Raw genomic sequence first — 7116 nt, forward strand, 5'->3', positions numbered from 1 at the left:
TTCTTTCATTTTAAAAAATAAACCAATAAACACTTCATTTTATTAGTTTGATACAAATAAATGGTCTTTTACACGACAAATACATACATACAGTAGTTCTTCACATTTTGTTACTTTCTTTACTGTTTCTTGCAAAAAAATGTTTCTCGTGGTTCTCGTGCTTTGTTATTTCTCTTCTTTCGTAAATGTCTTGTCTTGTATAAGGAAACGCAAAAACTCTGCGAACAAGTTTGATTTTGTTTGTTTGTCTTGCTTGTTTTTGTTCTTAGTTTTCATTTTGGTTTCATCATTGGAACGGCTTTATTGAACTTTTGTTGTTGTTGTTGCTTTTGGTTTTGCATATAATTTAATTTTGTTTGTTTGATTTGTTGTTTCTAATTGCATTTTTGCATTAAAAAACATTAATTCTTTGGCAGGCATTGCATTTCGTAGTTTTGTAAAAGTTTTCTTTTCCCATTCATTCTCGTTCTCAACGCAAGATTCGAAACCGAAAAACGTAAAGATTCGAAATATTTAAGATGTACATAGAAACAAATAATTCGTTTAATTTTGCGTAGTTTCATTTCATGTATCATTTTTCTGTTTTGATTTTGTTTATCAAATACACATCAATACTTTGGTAGTTTAAAAATTGTGGTTTCCAAGTTTTTTTCGTATTTTTTTTTTAAATTTTTTGTTGTGCTAAATTACATTTTAAAAATATGCTTAATATTTGTTGTTGTTTTGTTTCTTATGTTTTTTTTCTGTTTTAATTTTTGGTTTTAAGTCAAAGACACGAAAGTGAAAGAGGTTTTTGTTTTTGGTTTACGTCTGTTTTACTTAACTTATTCATATTTTGTTTTATCTTTTTTGTTTTGTTGTTGTTAAGTTAATGGTGTTACTTGTTGTTTAGTGTAATGTGTTAATTTTGTTGTTTCCTTTTTTTTTTGTTTTAGTTTTCCATTTTGCATGCTCTTAATTTTAAAACACCGAGAGTTTGCTCAAAATTGTTAATGGTTTGCTTTGCTTTTTTTCTTATCTTTCCGAGTGAAATTTTAAATATCGAAATATATATATGTATGTATATATAGATTTTTGTGTTTTTTTCGCTAATTTTTTTGTGGTTTAATTTTTAGTTTTTTGCTTACCATCGTTTATTGTAAGTTTTTCTTTACGTTCTTTTTTTTTATTCATTTTCATTTTGGTTTAAAAACACCGAAAGCTTAAAATTTAGAGATTTTCCTAAAGTGTAAATTTTTTACAATTTTTCTCATCATTCTCTGGCCTGCTGTTCTCTGCTTTTGTGGTTGTTTTTTCGTCTGTAGTGGTGATGGTGGTGGTGTGTGTTTTGTGTCTCCGCTTTGCTATTTCAGCGAACTCAACGAAGGAAGGTAAAACCAAACCGAATCGAACCGAAGCGATGAAGTAGAAAAACCAAAAGCAAAACTCATATGCCACATTCTTGCCAATCTTTCACTTTGTCTATCGCTATCGCTTTCCCTTTCCCTTTCTGTTTCAATGTTCAATTCATATCCATTTCCGTTGCAGTAAACAATAATAAAATGGTGAAAATGGTGAATAGAAATCTTTTAGCTTATAAAGCATAATGCTAAGCTCCTTCCGCTTCCGCTTCCATGTCCTTTTCCGCATCTCATATCCCTCCTCTCTGCACTCTTCTGTCTGCTCCCTCCCACGCTCCGTTCAATAAATAGGTTAAGGAAAAAACTGTATCACATTTTCAATTACGTCTTTGTTCGTAGCACCGTCATAAACATACTCTTATCCATCCCCTTCCCATTCCCTTATAGCCTCACTATCCTCACTCTCATCCCCGCCCTGTCTATATACAGACTTCTGCACTAGCCCCCGGTCCTCACTTACCTACCATACAGTTGGAGAAAAAAATTGCGCTTCGGATTTTATCACAAAAATAATTACAACTCTCTGCGAATGCACCTCATTCCTCCATTTCTCCATCCTCAACTTCCTGGTTATTCCTTCGTTCCCCGGTCGTAACTCTCCAGCTTCTGGCTTAAACTAACATTGCTTCAAAGTCCCATTTTTTTTTCGTTTATATCTAAACCACGCAATGCGTTCCAAATTGGTTCCATTAATTCCGATCCCTTCACACGAACTCTAACTCTCTACCAATGCCCATCCCTCTCTCATTCCCTCGCCCTAATGTGTTAATCGACAAAAATCCAAAAAAGATTAAAACAAAAAACCAATTCGTGGTCACCAATTGGGAAAATAACACCATCCTTCAAGCTTTTCAGCTTTGTGTCTCTCTTTTTTTATACAGTTCTGTTCGTAAATTTCTTTTGACTTGCTTTATGATTTTATGGTGATGTCTGATGCTGCTCTGCTGCTGCTGATGATGATGTCAAAAAATCAGTCTCTATTGCATTTTGTTCTATTTTATGTGGGCTTGCTCTATTTCTGGTTTTCAGTAAAAGTGTTAAATATTTTTTTAGATTTGTTTCCATTTTGATTTTAAGTTTTTCTTCGGGTCTTTTGTCTTTTTTTGGTTTTGTTTTCTTGGTTTTTTTGTTTGTTTTTGGTTTTTGTTTTGTAGTACACCTTAGAAAAATATCACATTCTTACTTCGTTCGTTCGAGAGACATTTTTATGTGTTTTTTTTTTTTTTTTTTTCGCTATTTTGTTTTGTATGTTTTTTAAAGTTTTATTTACACATTAGGTTTCATTTCATTTCGCACGAGTAAAATATATAAAATTTAAAAAATATTTGATTGAGGTCATTTCAGAATTATTGCTAAGTATTCTTTCTCCTCCCAATATTCCACATTCATCTTCCATTTTCCATATCCATTACCAGCATATCCTTTCTGCGTGTCTGCTTTGCTCTCTACTTTTTGCTTTTTGCCTTTAACCACTTGAATTTGTTCTAAAAATGTGTTTTGTTTTTTTCGCTTAGTTTCCTTAAGTTTCGTATATTTTGTAGACACCAAATTTTGTATTTTATGTATAAAAAAAAAACAATGTTTGAAACATTCTTCTTCTCTAGCCTTTTGCATCGATCTCAATCGAATGACTCGCTTCCTTTCTTAGACTTATGTAAACTTCTATAAATATTTGAAGAGACACGACAGCTAAAGTTTAGAGCTTAGGTGAGAGAGACTTTTGAGAGAGTAAGAGACGTAAATACAATTACATTTATTAAATTTTACTTTTAGTTACTTTTGCTTTGCTTTAGTTTAATTTCGTTTTGGTTTTGCTTTGATTTTTGTTTAGGTTTCTTAATTGGTTTTTGCTCACAACATCAACAATGAAATATTTTACTTTATAGATTTATGTTTTTTTTTAGTTTCGTTTTGTTTTGTTTTGTTTTGAGGGACTTTTGTTTGGTATTCAGTAAAAATCTCAAAAAGACGCCTAACACCGAAAAATATATTGCATGTACTACATTTTATGTTAATTATGCTTACTTTTTGGGTTTCGCTCTTCTCCATTTCCATCCGGCTTCAATATAAATATTTTTGTTACATATCATGTTATTTTCGAGATGGTTTCCATTGAATGTATTTACATACATGAGTTAGTTTCTGTTAACAATTTATTTTTTGAGTTTTAGACAAGTTAAAATTTCCACTCTGGGCTTTCCCCATTTATCCTTTCATACTTTTCTGATTAATATAATGGAGTTGTCCAAACAAAATTAAACTGAAAACAGAATTGGTTGACTTAAAATCATTTTTACTACAATATAGAACATCATTATATTGTTTATGTCTTTTGGTTAGTTTTGGTTTTGTTTTTTTTTTGCATGTGAAACCTCGAAATTGTCTTAATTTCATGAAATCGTAGTTTTTATTTATCGTTTAATTTGTATTATTTCATTAAAATGTCCATGTATTTGCATAATGATTAAGTGGCACCCCTGACAATATGATAAATAATCGAGAATGCTATCATTTCGATTCGATTCGAAAATAATCGAACGATAATCGAAACAGCCATAAAAACAATCGAAAGGAAAGGTACATAAGTTCCAGGTAAGTTCTTTGAGGAAGTTATTTTTCTTTGTGAAGCGGAAATTTGATCGGAATATGACAATAATTTAAATCGTTGACTCTCACTTGGATATAGGGTGCCTCTTCTTTGCGAGTGTGTGTGTGTTTGTGTGAACTTGTGTGTGGGAGAGGGGAATACCGTTGGTTGAAATATATACTATATACGTACGAGTATATATAGTTTTTGTTGGGTTGCTGGAGTTGTTTCCGTGTATTAGTTAAATGAACAACATTTATATTTTCTATTTTTTTGTGGGTTTTTGTTTTGTTTCAAAATATGCACGTCATGTATGTATATATAATATGATGTATGTATATATAATGTATATATATCTATTTATATAAGTAATAGACACCGAAAACCACATGTACATTTATGTATCTGTATATAGATATATTCTGGTATATATCGTATAATATTTGGATTCTCTTATGCTCTTATCTGACATTCAACTGACATTCGCGCTTAGCCTGCATCTCCTAGTCGCTGTCGCAGTTGCTGTCGCTTTTGCAGTGGCTGTCGCTGCGGCTTCTAACTCTATTTATATATAAATAAATATCATTATTTAAAAATGCATTAATTGTTAATGCCAAAAGTTTTTCGTTGTTGGATTTTGTAATTTAATTTGCTGTTACACGTATTTTTCCTGCATGTTGTCAATGCCCTTAAAAAAAACCCTCGCTTGCACTTTTCTCGCATCCCACATCATATACATAGTCTGCATGTATATATGTGCGTATTATGTGTGTATATATAAATGGTAAATTTGTAATATATGTATGTATATACGAAATAAGAGTCTTGAATCCCTCCAATTTTTGGCTTAAAATCAATTGTTCTGCTCCTCCTATCCTATCCTCAGCCTCAGCACATTCACAAAAAAATTCAAGTATTTCTATTCAATTTTTGTTATCCTTAAGTTTTTTTTGTTTATTTTGTCCGATGGTTATTCTGCCACTTATGGGTTTCGTTTTTCGTTTTTTGTTTTCTTTTGTTTTTTTTTGTGTAATTTTAATTTGTATCAACATTTATTTGCACACACACCTATGAAAAAATTACTATAAGTTTAGATTTAAATTTTTGTTTTTTTTCTTTAATTTTGTTAATATTGCTTTCCTTCTTCTGGTGTTCTAAAGTATTTTTCTTTTATCGAAATCGAATTTTCAAGTTTCATTTTTAGTTTTAGTATTTTTGTTTTGCATTTCGCTTATTTCCCTTACGATAATTTCCTAAAATTCTTTTAAGGCGTATTTTTCAACTACAAAATGAAAAGCTAAAGGATTTTTGATTTTGGGTTAAATTAAGTAAGAAATCGACGGATGAGATTGGATGTGTTTGAATTTGTGCGACGGATGTGATCGATAAACGAAAAAGTTCAACAAAAAAGGTTCATTGCAAAAAAACTTTATTAATAAATACTATCAAATAATAAATCCAAAAAAATTGATAATAATATTTTTCATACTTGTAATGATAATAATAGTATATAATAATTATAATTTATTAATCCATTCACATACATAGCTCACAGCTGCTTGTTGTAGTTGTGGTTAAAAAAAATCTTTATTCAAAGCTTACAAAAATGGAAAAACTAATAAAAACGAAATATACAGAGAGAAGTTTATCTCCCATAAAGATTGCGGCATTTGTGATGTATACAAGAGAATACAAAAAAAAAACGCATTGAATTTAGCGTGTAATGTTTAAATACGTATTTAAATTTAAAAAAAGGAGGAATAACCTAAAAATGTGTTTATAAAATTTTGCATTTTTTGCTGGTTGTTTTTTTTTGTGTGTTACAAAAGGCAGTGTTGTTGTTTGTTGGTTTGTTGCATTTGTTTTTGTTTGTTGGCTTAAACTAATAAAAATATAAATCGAATAGTAAGAAAACCCAAAGAAAACTAAAGCTGAATCTTCAGGTCCACGTTTGACACAGACCCAAAAAATAAAAATATTCATTGAAAATTTCACAAAATAATAATAAGATATTAGCATCCTAAGAAAAAACTACAATATATATAATAGATAATAATAATTAAAACTATAACTATAACATTTGCTAGAGGCCCTGATCTTTGATGCTTTACATACTGACACACAATCGTCTCCACATCACAAAATGTGGTATGATAAGAGAATGTTCTCGTCTGTCTTTTCGCTCAAAATGTATTGTACACAGAAAAAGTAGTTGTATAATAGAGTTGGGCAGAGTTCAGAGTTCAAAACGGTGCAGTAAATCGGTTAAACTATCACAAAATATATATACACATACATAGTTAAATTCACTACAATTGAACACTTGAGTGAGTTGGGCAGAACTGTGTGTTGTATGCTAAAGCAATATGAAAAGTCAAGAGAAAGTTATGCGTTCAAAAGAAAGTATCCCAAGAGGATAATGAATGCGCTGGCTACTCGTCTACTCGTACAATTATATCCATAAATATTCAGTAGCCTGCTTCGCCTCTTACTACTCATTCCTCCTCAAAAATGTATAAATTAGATTTAGTTAACATTTCGCTTTCAGCTTCTATGTATTCATACGTTTTGACAATTTCTGTCTAGACTCATTTCGTTTCGGCGATATACATTTTTATGTATGTGTGGATGTGTGTGGGTGAAGGTGTGTCAGGTGTGTGTGTGTGTGTGTGTGTGTGTGGAGGGAGGGGGGGTTGTGTGGGCTGTTTATCGGTGTAATTAGTTGCTGTTTGTTTTTGTTTTTCTTGTTTGTTTCTTTAATATTTATTTAAATTATGAGGTACTTGAAACTTTTTGGCACAGTGAAAGTTTTCATTTACTTTACTTCTACCACTTTACTTTGATTTGCTCTCATATTTTGTTAATATTTTTGTTTTTGTTTTCCTCCAGCTCCAGCTCCTGCTTATCATCATTCGCATTCTCATTCTCATCTATTTTTTTTGGTACGGCAAACATTTTTCCTCTTAATTTGTTAGACATTTAGTTGATACACAAAAAAAATTGCTGGAAATTGTTTGCTAACATATGTTTGTATGTACATACATATGTATGCATCTTTTGCAAACACTATTTATTACCTATTTAAGGGTTTCTGGTTTGTTCTTTTTTTATTTTTTCATTTACAATTTA

The sequence above is a fragment of the Drosophila subobscura genome, chromosome A, assembly GCF_008121235.1.
Source record: "Drosophila subobscura isolate 14011-0131.10 chromosome A, UCBerk_Dsub_1.0, whole genome shotgun sequence".
NCBI classification, from domain to species: domain Eukaryota; kingdom Metazoa; phylum Arthropoda; class Insecta; order Diptera; family Drosophilidae; genus Drosophila; species Drosophila subobscura.